Source organism: Topomyia yanbarensis, chromosome 2 (genome assembly GCF_030247195.1).
Source record: "Topomyia yanbarensis strain Yona2022 chromosome 2, ASM3024719v1, whole genome shotgun sequence".
NCBI lineage: Eukaryota > Metazoa > Arthropoda > Insecta > Diptera > Culicidae > Topomyia > Topomyia yanbarensis.
Genome location: NC_080671.1, coordinates 447,989,064 through 448,008,269, shown reverse-complemented (window position 1 = coordinate 448,008,269; position 19,206 = coordinate 447,989,064). Strand labels below are relative to the sequence as shown.

Sequence of the window (19,206 nt, the reverse complement as noted above, 5' to 3'; positions counted from 1 at the left end):
TAATTGCTTTCGTTTTACTAACCAATACGATCTGTTTTCCCCGTTGGATACCACCAAAAAAGTCTTAAATAAGGTATTGACACTTGCGTAAAAAAACAAAAAAAAATGAATCAATTGAAAAATTAGAAATTAATTGATTTTGCCTTAGTTTGATCTATCTTTCAATGATTTGTTTAAGGAATGGAGTTTTCTAGGGAGATTATATTTGAATCGTTTTCGATAGGTCGAAAGCAATAAATGAACAGCGTAAAAGTTGTTTGTAGCTTGGGCGTTTGCCTGAGTTACTTCAAATTTCCCTTATCGTATTCAATTTAAAGAACAATTTAAGACCTGGCTACTATTAAGAAACTAAATTCCTTTTCTAAATCTACAAATTAGATTGTTTATTAAAAGCATATTTTTCATTTCTTTCAATTGCAGGTAATGGAGCTCTACGGAACCATTGGAGTAAAACTGACCCAAAAGTAAAAGTAGGTCTGTTCCGAAACAGTACGGAACAACTGTGTTTAGTCAAAAAAGGCAACAAGCGTTTTTGACCACATTTCTTGATATAAATATCTTGATTGATAGACCCAATTGTCACGAAAATTTCCACATGTACAAATCGCCTGTCAAACCAAATATTTTTTCGGAAACATTTTCTGCCTACTTATCTACAATTACTTGCACCAATATGAGGAAACCATTTAAAAGAAAATTTTCTCACCTCAATGAAACTGAACGATTTAAAATACAAAGAACAACAAATTTGTTACGGTTAAGATTTGATGGCATGTGTGGAACGATTTTTCCCCCAAATGTGATCCACTATCACCTCTTGAGTAATTCTTGGCCATTAACCAAGCAACCTGTAGAAATAAACTTAAAGAACGTAGGAGGCGGGTGGAGCGGGCGTTGCTTATCTATTCTTCAGACCCACGGTATTATTAGGCTATACTTAATGCGATGTGAGACTTGCTAATGGAAGCGCACAATTCCTTAATGAGCTGATAAAGCTCTGATCGTCTGCTTTCTTAATGTTACCCCTAACAGTATTTCATCTAACAATAACTATTCAGATCGATGATAAAGTAGTGGGTATAGGGCCAAGTTCCCCCTACTAGTGCAAAATTGCTAAACTACATACACATTTTGACATAAGAGAAATTTTTGAATAGGGCAAAATTTATCGAATTTGTATAGTAAAACTATCCGAGAATTTTTTTTAAAGGGAATAAAATAATATATACTGGAAAAAGGTTGTGAAAATGTTTTATACAATCGAAAGCTTATGTTACAAAACTAAATTACAAAAAACCCCTTTTTCTAAGTTTTCATTTTTTGTTCACAAGGTTTGGAATTGCTTGAAATTCGGCTTTCATGTCAATTAATACAGTAAAGGCCCGTTTTTATCCGCCCTTTGGTGAAATTAAGGCTGATAAAACGGGAACATTGATAAAATCGGGACATATTTTTCTTTCTTTTTAAGAAACTGAAGCTATTAAAATATTCTTTAATCCCTAGATATAGCCTCATAACCTTTCCTGATAATTTAGCTTAAACTTCCAGTGCAAAATTCAAAAAAAAAAAATGAAATGCTTCGGATCTCTAAGATAAGCAAAATATGCCCAAGAAAGGATTTATTCGAATTGAATTTAATTTGTCTGCTAGAGTCCATCATACTACCAACTATCAATTTTCATATGAAGCTGACAAAATACGTGGCAGATAAAATCGGGGGCTGATAAAATCGGGTGCTGATAAAATCGGGTCTTCACTGTATATTAATTCCAAGGGAATCAGCATAAGCCTGAAAATCGAAGGGGAATTTTAAAACTAGCAACACAAACCACATACAAGTGATATTATTTGCGACTAATACTAAGGACGGTAATTAGGGACATTTTTAAAGACTAGAGTTACAGTTTTTGTTAACGGAATATTTCTGCCAGAACTTTATGAACCGGAACATTGCTGTTATTAGCATTCGGTTTGCAGTTGTGCAGCATTTGATTTCCTGATAAGTCGTAGTAGGATTCTGGGAATGATCGTAAAAAAATAGAAGAGATAATAAATTGAACATTTACCGTTTTAAAAAAAAGATAGATAAAGGAAATATAGGGGAGATCGCGCATGGCCAGCACATGCTGACCCGGGACGGTGTCCATCGGGCTCTAAGGGAATCATTTAGTTGAAATCTGATATCACAGTATTCGGTGTACAACCAGACAACATGTTCGATGTCGCGATAACTGTCACAAGCGCAAGGACCGCTCTCCACAAGCCCAATGCGCCGGAGATGCTCATCCAATATATATTGAATTGATATGAGCCGGGACATCACATACATGAAATCACGACCCACTTAGATCCCCTTGAATTAAGGTTTCGTTGATACTTGTGGGATGATAGAATGTAGTCACCTTCCAAAGTCTCTATTGCTCCATGAGGCTTGTCGACTTTCGAGTGTCCTCTGATAAGAAATATTGAAAAATACATTGGTTGACATGGAGCAATGCGAAGGGGCCCAAACAAAGATAATCTGATATGATTTTTCAGACAAAGTTCTCGTGTTTTCTCCAGCAAATACAAAGAGTGCTTCCAACGCTCCATCGAACGGAGGGCCTCCATAGAACGTAGGATATCTGTAACGATGATGAAATGATCTATGGGGAGAGTGTCAATGATGCCAAGGGTATATTGAATTGCGGCTAATTCTGCGAAGCAAGATCACTTGGTTTGTAGCAAGCGGTAAATTTCTGATTGAAGATGCCATAGCCGGTGGACTCATCGAGTTTTGATCCGTCAGTGTGAAATATTTTGCTGCAGTCGACGTCTAGGTGTTTTGGGAAATATTTGGGATAACTAGCGGGCACGGAGAAAGTTGATTCTTTGTCGGCATTTCTGTTTCAGATACCTAATGTGATATCCCACAAGTGACATGGGATCTTTAGAATCGAACCATTCCTCGAGATATTAAAATGTTAAAACTTGAGCGATAATTTATCTCATTATTAGAAGCTGTTTTAGTTGCTTCACTCTTCCATTCAGCCTTCTAATGTCGGTAAGTTTATATACCTGGTACAGTTTGGTACAGGCATGGAATACTCCACGGAGAAAACTGAGGCAGTTACCTGTACCATGCTGTACCAAGAATACAAACATGCAGATACTGGAAGACTGATAAAAAGGGCAGACTGCATTGCGCTGGACATGTAGTGCGAATACGGGAAGAGAGACCAGTTAAAGCTATGCTCACCAGAGAACCTTGAAGAAGTCATCGAACTCGGTGCACACTCCGTACTCGCTGGATGTGTGCAATTGAGAAATATGTACGTGTGGCAGGCATTCAAGGAGACCCAAGATGGAGTAACCTGGCAATCTAAAACACATTCGTTCATGATTCAGTCCATCCGCATTGTTCGCATTATGATGATGATGAATTAGATAACCAGCTGATGCACAGGTGACCGAATTATCCAAGGTACCTTGCAGTTGTCCTTGCAGATGGACGGCTTTGAGTCCTATAACGGAGACCACGTCATCATCTACAAATTTCTTAAGCGTGCAAGAATTGACAAAACTTCTAGCGATGTCATTGAGGCCCAGGTAGTTATATCATATTTCTGTCTTGTTACCATCAGAAAAAATGCATGTTATTTACAATTAGTAAAAGACCATGCTGGTGCAGCTTCTATGAAACATTGCTACAAACTGAATCAAAAGCACCCGTTTATCCAGGAAAGCTGAGGGCACTTGCTCCTTGCGAGCATAGGCCACTTGAATTTCGGTTTAAAGCAACGCAAGGCACTCGTCCCTTTGCCTTCACGGAGGCGAAATTGTACATCAGACGAACAGCTTCCAGTTACATGATAGCATTGAAATCCTCCGATACGAATTGTGATCGGATGCTGCCTTTTCTGGTTTTATAATGGCGATGTTCTTCATTTGTCTCCAATTTTGAAAGGCAATATTACCCTCAAAGAACTTATTAAACAAATTCAACAAACGCATTTTCACAGATTCAGGCAGATTCTTAAACAAGTTGAATTTGATACAGTCTAGCTGTTGCATTACAAGAGAGAATTTGAGAATTCCTCCATCAAAAACGCTGTGAAGTGCTGTGCAGAAATCATCTAAATCAGCAGTATTCTGTGTCAAAAAGTCTAATGCTGCAAAAGCCTTCGCCGTTGTTGCTGTGATATGGTCAACGAAACGAAGTTTTGTGTTGAATAACAATCCCAAAACGCGTTTTGAATCCACCTTTTCGATGACACAGATTTGAAGGATGTAATCGGAACGCCTTAGAATTGTCGAGCGCCCAAAACTTATCTTCTTTCATTTATAGATTTTGTACTGCATGTTATTCAGCAAGCACCATTCCTTAAAAGTGGCTATATCATCTTAGAGCACAGCAAAGTATATAGAATATTTGATTTGAAGACCCACGGGATCAACCTCGGGCCTTTACAAGAGAGCTTTGGGGAGGAAGCGATTTTTTTCTTCCGAAAACTCCTAGGCATGGTAGAAGCGGTACCTTCAATGGGGTCGTAGAGGTCGCACTCTACATAGCATAAGGAATCGCAGAAAGTAGACATGGTCGGTAGCATGGCTTCTTTTAGCATTTCTGCGAAAGAGCGCTTGGGGTTCGGACGTTCTTTAGAGAACGATTTAGATTTTCTTCGCGCAGGTCGTGCGCGGGATATGTCGAAAGATCATCCAGAGTCTCCCAACAACCGGGACATTTTTCAAAATCCCTACTGGATAAATCATCCTTATGGTTGTCTCCGCATATTCCAAATCGTGCCTGGTTGCTAAAATGGGTAGTTGTATGGCCTTATTTTCTGGAACGTAAGCAGTTCATGATCCGCGGCACAAAGAGGCGAATTTGTTTGTCTAATTTGTTTGTTCGGTGAGTCTTAAAGTGCTGATTCACGTATTTAATTTGTATTTTATGATACGAAACGAGACCTAAAGAGAATAAGTTATTTTTTTATCCTACATGAATTTTTTGACCGCATTTGTTCGCAATCCCGAAATTCCTTTGACTGAAACATGGGGTTTTTGAAAGTCCTAACTGCATGCTTCAGCAGATCCTTGCATATTACTCATTTTTGGGTGATTACTCCACCGATATCTACTGCCCTTGCAGGTACGTAGATACGATACTTTTACGTAAAATTCATGCAGCAAATAATCTTGTCTTCCTGGTCGAGGTTACTGAACCTCTATTGTAACGGCTAAGGTTGAGGGTCACGTTGTGAAATCTCGGTCGAATTGTGTGGATATTCCTTGTATCGGATGGCATTGGTTTCGTCATCAGTTTTATCATTGGGGGATAGGTTCAATTCGCGGCTGCGGATCAGACAACTTATGAAAAGAAGTACTAATCAGTGCGGTCGGTAAATAAATACTACTTCAAAAGAAAATAGAGAAAGAATGACCGGAATAGTTACAATTCACTTTTTATTAGATACACTGATAAAAGATACGTCCTCAAACAGGAATCGAACCTGCAATCCCCAGTCTCTAATTGGGTGCGTTAATCACTACACCATCAAGAAATTGTTGTGAAGTCATCACAGATTCCCAACAGTATCGTGATCACTGCCACAGCTCCAATATCTACCAATGGGCCCATCTACCCCCAATGCCTCTTATAAGCAAATTATTACCGCCCCTTCTCAGGCAGAACTCACTCGTTATCTATTTTTAGCTCCAGTGGATCGCATTCAGGGTTAAGATATTAGACTCCACCAAAGCCGCCAGAAAATCATGCTACGGTTCTGTCAGTCCCATTCAGATTTAATCACTTTAAATGGCGTCGAATAACGAGAGTATCCAGTATACACGACACGAAAATTTCAACCACAAAGACTGCAAATTAATAAATAACAGTTTCATAGAAGCATAAGTGTGACAGATATATAATCATGGGTAGTAAAAATAGGTCACCTCCTTAAAGTTGTACCTCAGATCGCGAAGCTCAATCAGCATCGAGAAGTTCCGCAATATCCAAATTGTCGGTGTCCGATCTAGGCCTTGCGAGTCCTGCACTTAATTGAAGCACTGGTTGGAACGATTTTCGGTTCCAACCATATGAGTTATGTTCACTACTTGTTTTGTTTCACAATTCCAAGATCAGGAGCTTTTTGCTTCGACATCGTGTCAGAGCTTCCTCGAGCTAGTATCTTATCAGTCTAGAGTTTTAAGAAATAGTCGCCGCATGGGAACCATCAGCGCTACACTTTTTCTGAGCCTAGAGAGCATAAAGTTTGTTATGGTGGGTGGCGATCCTCTTTATAGTATTTCTGCAAAAGTGTACTTAGAGCGTGGTCTAAATTCCTCGGGCGCTGTTGCTATGAGGGACATATAGACTCTTCCCATAGTAGGTACACTTTTCAGCTTTCGCCATGCAAGAAAGAAGATGATCTTGATTCTTTGCGCAATTGTCGCACCTTATTGATACAATGGCCTATTTACCTGTATTCAATGCAATGGCGCAATGCATGACTCGCGGTACAAACAGCCCAACATGCATATGATCCTTGTTGAAGAAGACGAAATAAAGCGTAAAGCAGTTCCGACAAAGATCACCCGAGACGAGTTCGATGTAACACACCAGTTTGTCTCGTTCAGTAAGATTGTCAATCAAAATCTTCGCTCAATGGAGCAAGGCGTTTTTGAAGCAGCCAACCGTGTCCATGCTTTAAAAACTTAAATCGATAAATACACCTTCGATCTCAACGCTGTGAGAGGGCAAATAGACGCAGTAGCTCTTTATAGAAGACTTGTCGTCAGTAACGTCATTTGCATCGGAAATGCAAAGTTTTAACTCCTCGAAAAAATCTATGTGCTAAATTTAAGCTCAATCTGAAAAAAATCAGATACTGCCGAGAACTTGCGTCATCTCGAAAAAATGCCTGCCTGGAACATGAAAAAATTTGAGTTGAGATGAGACGAGTCTTTGTGTGCCGAATGTTTTGGAAATACATGAAATGTGTCAATTCGAAATAAAGTACAATTTGCTTTTGAAAATCTTAGATTAAAAATTAAAAGCACCAAGTAGGGAACTTTTTTTTTTAAAAAAAAAACATGCAATATGATGCAAGATCCGACGTGTCATGCATTTCTAAGACATTTGGCATTAGTAAAAAATATTAAAAGCTGCCTTTCCAAACCAAATCTCAACTCAACTTGAAAATATTCATTGAACGAAAAAGATTTTTGAATATTCTAATAGTACTTCGATGTGGTTTTCACAAGTGAACATTTTTGCTATTTGACCGCTTTGTTCGACCCCTTAATCATGTCCGATTGCGCTCAAATTTTGCATAGAGACTGTTTTTGAGGTGTGTCCGGTTATAAAATTCGATGGTAGCTTATTTCTCATACATTCCATTGGCACGCTAGATGGTCCATCCGTCGCCTTCAAACACCTAGCGACAAATGATTTCGTGAATATACAGTTGAAGGTTTACGGCTGGAATTAAAACGAAATAAACTACAATCAAACGGGAACATTGGTCGAATATTGGTCTAATTCTTTGGAAATTTTTCTACTATCGGGAATATATATATAGCGATTGGTGAAGAAACAGATTTTCAAATAAATTCTTTGTATTGTTGTATAATAAAGGCGGGTAGATTTCTCTAGTAAATCTTCTGCTCAATAAAGTGATCTACACATTCAGTCTTCCGGAACAATCCTCCGTATGTCGCCTTCAAATACCTAGTGTCAGCTGCTTTCACAGAGTTTCCTGATAAAATGCTTCGTCCTTCACCTTCAAATAATTGAATTAAATAAATAAAATTAATAAAATGGACGAACGAGTTTTCGGTGAAATAAATTAAATAAATAATAAAACTATCGAGTTCAGTTGGAGCTGCACATTGATGGCTTTGCCCGAAATAAAGGATGCCACATTGAAATCTGTGATTCGGTCAAAAATCATTTTAGCACCTGTGATGACTAAAACAGAAAAAAATTGTGTTAAATTTCCAAAAAAAAAATGTAAAAATCACAATAGGCAGAGCAATTTCGGTTTTCTGCGTCGCCTTTGAAAAAAATTAATTTGCCCAAAATTGAATTTTTAAGGAGATTATACATGCGAGCCACAACATAGCTCCTACGTCACACACACCCCTCTCCCCTGTCTAACCATGTATCTGACATGAGCAAATATAAAAATACGTTGTTCAACACACTAACCTTGCTGGCGTACCACAAAATTGCTACTTAAGGAAGCTAGAACATTTTCCTATACAATCAATCCGAGTTTTTGACGGAATGCCATCCGTAGCTCCTATTTTGTGCGAAAATATCACCCCCCTTCACTTGGGGTTTCTTTTCGAAACACTCTTATTTTTCTTCTTCTCGTTTTCATTGCACTTTTTCAAATGCACTTTTTTCACACACCACTGCGAAAACACTCGCTAAACTTTAATCATTTACTAACAAAACTTAAAATTTTCTGCTAATATGCAGATGACCAAAAGAAAATGTTCAGAAACTCTCATTTGTGCGTTTGAATTTTCACTTCAGATTTCAGTTTTTCTCAATGTAAACAAGCGAGTCGGTGCCTAGCAACGTGGCTTCCACATATCTTCACCTTAAACTCGTACATGCTTCGAAATTGAGTCTCGCACTAGCTCAAGCTCAAAACTCATATTTAGAATGTGACCGTAAATCAAATATCAAATCCTTTATCCGACAGAAAAAAGGCTAGCAAGAACATTACCACAAGAATACCGTAACTCAGTACAGAAGAGGAAAAGATACACGTGCCTCACAAACGGTCTATCGCCATAAATAAGCCACGAAAAGCTTCGTACACGGCCTACTCTTCCGGTGCAGGTACGTACCAAAAAGAAACACTTCAGTTTGCATCCTCAAACGTCAAAACACGTTTCCATCGAACTGAAACATGATAAACAGCCCTAACAAGGGCACTACCCTCTATTCCTTACCAATACCAACATAGATTCCCATTAATTATTCATATTATTCATGACCCTACAGTTTGTTCCTAGCGAAATCAGACACCTCGACGGGACCATCCGCATCCGTTTTGCCGCGTAGGTGCTGCCCGAAGAAAGATGCGCTTGAGCTGTCAACTTTGCATTCGCGTCGTCACCAGTCAGTGACGCGAGCACACATGCATATGAGCAGCACACGGGAAGTCCTGTACGTAATTCGCAAAATTCGCCATACCGTGTAGGGTGGGTAGCACATAAATTTACTTCCGCTTGAAAGAACTCAATCGAGCGTCATGCCGCAAACCGGGCAGACAGTGGTGCGGCTCATTCAAAAGAAATCGTAAGAATTCATCGAAGCATAAAATAGGATAAATTTGCCTGCCATTTGATACTCCCTCCATCCATACCTGCGTCAGTGTGTGTCAGGTCTTGCAATGACATGAGCCGATTAGCAGTTTGTCCAGAATAGGAATAAGCCAATTATCGGAAAATAAAGCAGTTAATAAAGATTTGATTGATTCATAAGGGTTATTGGAATGCGAAAAAAAACACGCCCACTTTGATGTCAAATGTCACTGGTTGCGTGGAAACAGAAAATAAACAATAACCTGTGAAACAACTCGCTTGCAAATATCCATATGAAGGCCGTCGTTCAATTCCCTTTTTTTGCAATTAGTATTACGCATTGAGGTACGCCTGATGGGAAATTCGAGATTGTACGTACAGTACAGGTAGGTACACACATATGTATTGCACTTGACGTGGTACTTATTATTCACTCACTTCTGCCGCGTTAATTAAATTATATGCAAGCCAAGACACGGCCGACCTCTGCTGAACGGAATATAACGAGTATCCTGAGTGTTTGCTGCTCGACGTCTTTCACAGAGGATTGCGTAAGGATTAAAGACCTACGCGCGTGGTAGAGCAACGACGATGATAAGGGAGAGAGGCTTGATCCTTTGATGTCCCACAAGTCCGGCCAACCGTGTCGGGGATTTAGCGAACAGGCCAGCTTGGTGACGATAGCGATGGTGGTTGCAAATATTTAATAATATTCATTATAGCCGCCTGTCGGTTTGAGGTGGTCTCGTGTCGAGCGGAAAGCTCGAACAGGAGTGGGGGAAATAATGATTAATGGTTTGCCAAAAAGTGGAGCACCAGCAGGCTGTGCTAAATTGAGCGTTAAGCCGGTGGGGTTAGGTTTGTTGGACCGAGGGGGCCGCAGAGTGGGTTTGGGTTATGCAGAACTTAAGGCAATCAACCTTAATTTTGCTGTGTTTTTTGATTTGTTAGTATTTTTCCTTGTTAGCAATTGTCACTTGTAATCAATTTACTAGTGATGAGTGACAAAAGTCAAACTATCAAATGGCGAGTGATAAATTATCAGTGACAATGGTTTAGTGTCACGTGACGAGTAACGAGAGGCGATTAGCGAATGAAGAGTGACAAAAGATAAAAGAAGAGGGACGAGTGACTCGTTCCTGGTGATGAGTGAAAAATGACAAGTGAAAAGTGACAAATGAAGTAAATGAAGTGTGTGACGAGTGGATAGTGAAGAAAGATAAGTGACGAGTGATAATTACAAGTAAAAAATAAAGAGCGACGAGTGACTAGTGATGAATGATGAGTGAATAGTGCCAAAAGATAAATGAAGAGTGTCCAGTGCATGATGACGAGTGAAAAATAACTAAAATGACTAGTGATATGTAACTGGCAACGAATGATGAATGATGATTGACAAGAGATTAGTAACGAGTGAAAATTGACATGACGGGTGAAGAGTGAAGAAAAGTAAGCGACGAGTGCTAAGTACAAGAAAAAATGAAGAGCGAAGAATGAGGAGGACTATTGTAAAAAGACAACTGAAGAGAGTCCAGTATCTTATGACTAGTGAAAGATGAGTAGAATGACTAACGATTCCTAACTAATGACCAGTCCACAGTGGTGCAGAATGCAAATTTAGCAGGAATCTTGAGATTTTACTAAAACTAAACAATTTAGCCTTATTAAGTCTTTGTTAGTTTGTGAGCCCTTTCTTTTTGTTAAAACAACAGTTAGGGTGGTTATAATTTCACCAAAATCAAAAAATAAACTTTTTAATCATTCTAGTTAGAGCCTTCAGCGAAGTTGTAGAACGACTAATTTTGGAAAAGTTTGCTGAAGACATGTAAACTCTATTTGTCATACTTTTCATTTTACAAAAAAATTAACATCGAAGGTGTGTTTCTTAGAAAAACTGATTATTCAAATAACTTTTGCGGTATTGATTTCAAATTGAAGTAGTTTTCCGATAACTTAAAAGTTGTTTTAAGGCAAATAATTTGTTTCATATCTAACTATTTTTGCTGAAAAGTTATGAGCACTTTTTCGCCAAAAAATAGGGTTCTTTAGAATAACAATGTCACTCATTTAGGGCAAACAAAAGATCTTTCTTTTTCAACTATAACTAAGATTATGATTTGAGTTTTAATTAAGGAAAAATGGCGATTACGATATTTTCTAAAATTTCATAAAATAAATTTTAAAAAATTAAATTTTTTAAAATTATAAGTACTTATTTCTTTTGAATAAAACGAAGATAGTGTTTTAATGTGTTAGAAGAAAATGTTCGTCTTCAAAAACTCTGAAAAACATTTGAAGGATAGTTTGGAAAAAAATGAAAACTGAGAAAGTTATGTTAAATATTTGGTTTTTCATGAATTGACCCTTTGTAACATGTTTAAATTACTTTCACGGTGAACAATTTTTATTTTTAATAGTTTCATTTTCATGATAAAATATTGCACTTTATATAATTTTTCTACTAAATAGCGGATAGGGTGGTTCTAATTGTTTTATTTAAAACAGGAATAGTTCGAGATAGAACCTCAGGGGTGGTTCTATTTTTTTTAAAACAGGAATAGTTCGAAATAGAGCTTCGCTGTCTTTCAGAAAATTGAAGAAAATTAAATTTTCAAAAACTTTGTCGAAGACACTGGGACACCATGTCGTGTACTTTTCAGTTTACAAGAAATTTACCAAAAAATAGGGTGTTTCTTAAAAAATGGTTTTCTTTATATGTATAACTTTTGCAGTTTTGATTTTTCATTAAGATCACTTTAGAAATCCTTTCGGTTATTTTGAAGGAGAACGATTTGTCTCAATATACCGAACCTCTAGGTTCTCTCGTTAGAAAATTATATATTGGTCGGTTGAGTAGTTTGTTTTATTAAAGAAATTTTACACTGCATCATAAAATTTTATATTCTTTTTACTAAAAATAAACTATTTTTTGAGGTTATATTGCAAGACATATAAAATATCGTATTTGCATTTTTTTGGTGATTTATACTACAAAGCATGCTCTTTTATATGACAACAACGGTATTTAATGTTAAGTGCCCTAATCGAAGATAATGCTATATGAAAAAGTTACATATTTTATGAAAAAGTTCTCATAACTTTGAAACGAAAAAAGTATAGTATTTGGCGTTTTAAAGCAAATTATGCGCCTTAAAACAATCTTTAAGTTGTCCAAAGGGTGCTTTAGTGTGAAATCAAAACTACAAAAGTTATAGAAAAAAATTAAAGGGTTGTGTACAGGACACGACCACGGTGACATTAAAAATGTAGCTTTTTTCAAGAGCGTGCAAATGTATTTTATCTATCACACATATCGACTCAAGTTCCTGCTCACTCGCCTGTTTTTTATGTTACAATTTGCTATATACCCTCCCCATTAAAACATAATTTATTGAAGGTCTTTTAACGATAATCTATTAATTAATCAAATATCTCACTAGGTGATTGGCATTATTTGGCTAATCCATCTAGTAAAAATAGGCTGGTCTGTCCAGAAAATATATTTAAAAGAAAAGTTCCATATTTAGAACCGTGACGAGGAAGCCCACGCCCAGCAACGGAAATATACAGATTCTTCATGAAATATGAAATTTCATTTTCCATTTAAATTTTCAATAATGTATTAATGAACTTAAGTAAACAATCTTAAGGTTAAGTATTTCTTGATCGATTAGTGGTGAAAAAAATGAAATTATTTGATAAATTACATTGTTATGCAACGTTCGCACTATGAGTTAAAACGGGTTTTATGCTATCTTGGTGACATTTTCTCTTGTTGCTAATTATTAAAACGTGTTATAATTCTGTACTGTAAACATTGTATTATTAAACCAATTCTGCAGCGTTTTATGTTATATAGGTGTTTTATGTGGTAATAGGACTGACATAATTATATCTTCAGTACAGTTTGTTTCATAATTTAAAACAGATTTATTTTAAAATTTAAATTAGTATACCCAACCGTTCTATTTGTTGTATACTTTAAAACGCAATTAGAACTGTGTTTTAAATACATAGGGCAGGACAGATACTCTGACTGGATAAACTGGGAAAACAATTTTAAGTCCAGTAACGATTAAGACATGGCTTGAATTTGAATCGAAAAAGAACACCCGCCTAAACTGCTGCTGGGACGGTAAGTTCTGTTTTAAAATTTTCCGTTGTGTACAGTACGAAACAAAAGTGTTTGAAATTAGAAAACAAAAAGTTCTGCTGGAAATGTGATTGTTTCCGATGCAATTACACTCAGGTTTTTTTACGCAGGGGATACAGGCCGTGCAAATGAAAACCGCCTAAATTTCAAAAAAACGCGTAAATGAAAACCGCGGAAATTTCAAAATTCGCGTAAAAAATACCGCGTAATAAAACCTGAGTGTACTCCCCTATTTAAAATACTACGCTGCTGAACAGTGCAATAACTACAGAAGCACGTTGTCAGATGCCTTACTGATAAACATATAACCAAAATATGAAACATATGAAAACCAATAGGCTCTTTACCCTATGCAGCTACAATGCGCCGTAAACATGGATTAACAAGTTACAACGCACACGCATGCATAAAAATAAATATATTTTATTCAAACGCAACACTCTTAAGCAGCACACACCGTATTGAATTAAATCCAAACCACCCCACCCACCCACTTTGCAAATCATTCTGTGACACCGTGCTGGTACCCGAAAAATCCGCACACGGCCACCGCTGCCGAAAATGCATAGCGTCTACCGCTTATTGTAGTGCCCACACGCTGCAGCCATGATCTTACCCGTTCGACATAAGAACAAAAACTGATTCAAACGGGTACGTGTCACCTCTATTTATAAACTAACCATATACGGTTAGTTTAGTCACATAGGTGCGAGTGTGTGCAAATGCCAACGTTGCCGAAAATCGATAGCGCTTATTGCATCGCCCGGAGACGATGTTGTTCGTATGAGACAAGAGCAACAACTGATTTAAACGGACATGCGTCGCTTCTATTTATGACTTTTCGTCTTTCATTGAGTCACTAAGCTGCCCTCTTTTGACGGCTGTGTCTGAGAAATCTGCCTCACGAATGGTAATTTTCCCGTTTTTCGTGAACTTTTTAATTTTACCAATTTCCAAAAGTCTACTTTTATTGGGGAGATATTAAATTATTACCAATATTTAAGTTAGGTGTTTCTGAATCGGTTGGTGTATGAATGATTAAAATCCATCTAGTAATATCGGAGTTATAAGCGTGCAAACCTTACATAGTTTCGTTACATGGGAGATAGTTTAGATTTTAGAATGACACCTAGCCCCAGATAGTGGAGTAAGACATTTTTAATGTCAAAAACCGTTTTTTAAGGAACACCCTAAAGCTTACATTTGGATTTGTCGAGCACTGGAGCTAGAGCTTGCTTGTCTTCAGCAAATTTGTCTAAAATGTGTTGTTCTACAACTCCATCCCAGACAGTCAAGCTCTATCTCGAAAAAAAAGTTAAAAAGGTAAATTTTAAATATTGCTAAAATTAGAACCACCTTAGCTTCAGTTTAAACTAAAAAAAGGAACTTGCAAAGTACAACTTCGCCAAACACATTGTAAGGCTAAGCCATTTAATTTTAGCAAAAAGTTAAAATTGGTGCTAAATTTACATTCTGGACCACTGTGCAGTGAAGAATGATGAGTTAAGTGACAATTTCGACAAGTGTGACAAGTGTGACAAGTGTGACAAGTGTGACAAGTGTGACAAGTGTGACAAGTGTGACAAGTGTGACAAGTGTGACAAGTGTGACAAGTGTGACAAGTGTGACAAGTGTGACAAGTGTGACAAGTGTGACAAGTGTGACAAGTGTGACAAGTGTGACAAGAGTGACAAGAGTGACAGGTGTGATAATTGAGAAGTTACACGTGAGAAGTTACATGTGACAAGTGACAAGTGGGGCCCTACCATTACAGTCACGTCACTAGGTGATTATTTTCCTTCTAGTCACTAGATGATATGACTGTGAGAATGGGGCCCGTGACGAGTGACGTATGACGAATTACGAGTGATGAGTGACGAGTGACGAGTGATGAGTGACGAGTGACGAGTGACGAATGACGAGTGGCGAGTGACGAGTCACGGGTGACCAGTGACAAGTGACGAGTGACGAGTAAGGAGTGAAGAGTGACGAGTGAGGAGTGACGAGTGACGTGTGACGAATTACGAGTGACGAGTGACGAGTAACGATTGACGAGTGATGAGTGACGAGTGACGAATAACGAGTGACGAGTGGCGAGTGACGAGTGACAAGTGACAAGTGACAAGTGACGAGTAACGAGTGACGAGTGACGAGTGACTAGTGACGAATGACGAGTGGCGAGTGACGAGTGAGGTGTGACGAATGACAAATGACGAATGAGTGACGTGTGACGAGTGACGTGTGGTGAGTGACGAGTAACAAGTGAAAAGTGACAAGTGATAAAATACAAGCAATAAGATACAAGTCACGAGAAGCATCAAGCGATAATCAACAAGCTACGCGACAAATTTTCAACCAAAACCTTAAACACTTTTCCACATCCGACTCCATGTACCAACTCAACAAAATTAAAGCATTTAAGAATTCAGCCAGCTAAACTCGTTATCTTATCCCTACATGCATGCTGTAGGATGCCTTCGTCAACTTATAATGAACGTCCCATTTATTGTAAACGGGAGGTGTTTGTTTTCAATTTCCACACTACCATATTTGAAGCACTACCGTGCATAACAGTGTCCTGAATGCACACTGCACGGACGATGTGAAGAGTGTGTCAACAAAAGGTGTACATTGATCCGGAAACCATGGTTCGTTTGTTGAATAGAACAAATCTCCAGTGTATCGTGGATTGCCAGTTCACTGATGTTTCCGCATTCATCAGCCATATCATGCACGCTGCAAGGTCACCTTTTCAAGCTGTGCGACGATGGTGAATTTTCAATGTTTGATTTTTTATGACATACACATGCTGTTTGATAGAAAAATTGTATCTATCGAAAAGCACATGGGATTCTGTACATTTATTCAATGTATCCAAAAAAAGTACAGTCAAATTATAATTAGTGGCTGAGCCCAAGCTATGACTCTATGTTTAATTACATTTCGTATTTTTTTGGCTTGCGAGAAAAGGGATTAAATGTGACTCATGTCATAACTTGGCAAAACAAAATTAAAATATGGCATCAAAACATGCCGTCGTGAACAAAACATTTTCCAACCCAGGGAATCCGCTCAGTGCCGTGCAGATCGTTTTGATTACTCCCATGACGGTGCCGTAACTATTTATGTCGGAAGAAGTTCATAAATATGTATATGGTGAGCCCCCGTAGGAAGGGGCAGTTTGGAATGACTCACGTTTAATTGCACCCTACCGCAGCAAAAGCGGTGTAGTGTTTCAACAGAAGGGACCGGGGCAGCGAACCGGAAGTGTCACACATGTGTCGATTGTCTTCCCCTTAGCGACAACGTTTCCAGGCCCGTAATTCACCCCTTTAGTGCAGAATGGACTGTATCCGTTTAGTTGACAGCGGAAGAGTGGGCGATAAATTACACTTCGGAATAAGAGTGTACGATTATACAATTTGATCTGAACTACATTGAACTATTGCAGCAACTAGGTGAGTTTTGTAATTGGTGTGCGCTCGAAATAGGTTTACGCTCAGTGTATTACAACTTTCTGTAATTACAAACCGAAAACAAAACCAATTTTCATAAACTATACAATATTTGGCAAATGTTACTTTAGTTTTATACAGCAACTAGCCTAAAAGATTGCTGATCTACACTAATGGCGCAGTAAGAGGAGTGAATCTACGCGAACTAGGTTACTTTACTTTTTAACGATACTCAATTAGCTAAAGATTACTGAGTATGGAAAGGTATGAAAATTTAGAACCATAGTACTCAAGTAAGAGCAAGGATGTGAAACATACAGATCGGAAAACTAGAAGTCGCAGGGTCATTAGAAACAGACTTAAAATCTTACTAACTAATCTTTTGTCTTCTGTTGGTAGCATTACTACGAATTGCTCAAGTCTACCAACATGTCTCAACGGCAAAGACAAACTTATCCCTCTTTACCGTGAGAACCGTAAAGAAGGACAAGTCTGTCTTTGCCATTAAAACATGTTGGTAGACTGGAGCGATTCGTAGTAATGCTGCCTAAGCTCGATTCCTACCAGCAGAAGACAAACCTGTTTTTTCCGAGCACAATCGATAAAATTCATTTGTTTGTGTTAGAATTATATAAGTTATATATTATTTAAAATAAAGTCGCATAAGAATTCAATTTTAGAAATAATGCCAAATTCCCCACTTTCGACGTATTTATCAAATGAGAAAGGATGTACGCCGTACGGGGCAGCAAATATCATTAGTTTTGAACTTTCGAAAGTTACATAAGACTGAATTTACTTCGATGAATATCCCAATTATTTCTCGATGAGTATCAAATGAAAGAGAAAATAAGAGAAGTGAAAACAATTGTTGTGTGCACTATTAGTTCGCAGTGAACGGAAAAGAGTTGCGTTTTATAAACGTATCGATCCGGAGCAATTATAAAATATAAATTCGAGGGCGGATTATGAAAATATATCACACGCTTTTTTATTTCTGTTGCTTATACATTTCGCCTGGCAGCGCAGTGAATTCTGAGAGTAGTGCTTTTGAGACCAGTGGCTTACCGTACGTAGTATCTACCCCCACACATGAGTTATACAAGAGAATCACATTTTGCTTGGATAGCTATAAATAATTAAGAATCATGAAAATAACTTCACTCTTTCGACTGCCATTTATTAGTAGAAGTTCGTTATAAAAAGCAGTGTGTCGTTATTATTGAATCAATTTTTGAAAATTGAATTTTCATTTGAACTCGATTCCAAATTTAATTATTGGTGTTCCAGAAAGTTAATCAGGAATCAGTAGCGTCTGGCTCACCTTTACCAACCCCCCCCCCCCTTAAGTGGAGTAGACTATTCCTTTTTATATTTGCCTTTTCTGACTACTATCCAAACCAATGGCAAATGAAAGGTCTCACACCCAGACAGAACGCTATTAATTTGTATTTGAGTCTGATGTTTAGTTCCTAAGATATGGATGTTTGAATGTCCAAAAAAGGCACTTTTTGCAGTTTTTTTGAAATTACTGTCGAAATTGACCACATAGAAAAACACTTAATATATCTTCAGACAGCTTATACGAATACCTTTCGAGCGAACTATAGTTTGTTTAAATTGGACTATTATATTATTCCAATATCTAGAAATAAGACCAAAAACAAGAAATTGACTATTACCACCAAAACGGCTAAGTTGAAGTCAATACCATCTTCGGAGAAGTTATAGTATATAATATGCTCTTTATTTTGACATTATGTTTTCACTGATTAATCCCCCTATAAGTGAGATATTTTCAATAATTTTCTTTTAAATGATTATATTGAGATGATGTCTTCTGCAAATTTATAACTGAAGACACCAAGTGTCTGTCTTGTATGTTTTAAAAGTTCATGTTATTTATTTTTCAATATAGTAATGATCCGTTTAAACATACCAGCCGAATTTTATTTCGATAAAACGGAAAAGGATGATATCAGGACATATTTTGTACTTCATTTTCTACATATCACCGCTTGGATTAAGCACCAAACAATTTCAAGTTGTGTTCAGTTTACTCCCCCTAAGCTGGGATGCTTTGGGTACCCGGTCTACAGGCCGAAACTCATGAACGCAACCAACAAAACATGAACCCAAACTTATTACATTTATTCCACACCCTCCTGCTTAACCATTAATGTTTTAACTTCCTAGCTACTACTACTACTCACGTATGATGGGCCCATCCTTCTATTTGCCTGACTTGCATAGCCTTCCTGTGCCATCTAAGCCAACCCATTGAGACCTTTCAGT

The 19,206-nt window shown here is 37.7% G+C and overlaps 1 protein-coding gene across 1 annotated transcript in view; it reads left to right on the top strand.

Annotated features, from left to right (window-relative positions):
- LOC131685732 (microtubule-associated protein futsch) overlaps positions 1-19,206 on the top strand; it is a 298,318-nt gene that overhangs the window by 141,557 nt on the left and 137,555 nt on the right. The gene's annotated exons all lie outside the window — the stretch shown is intronic.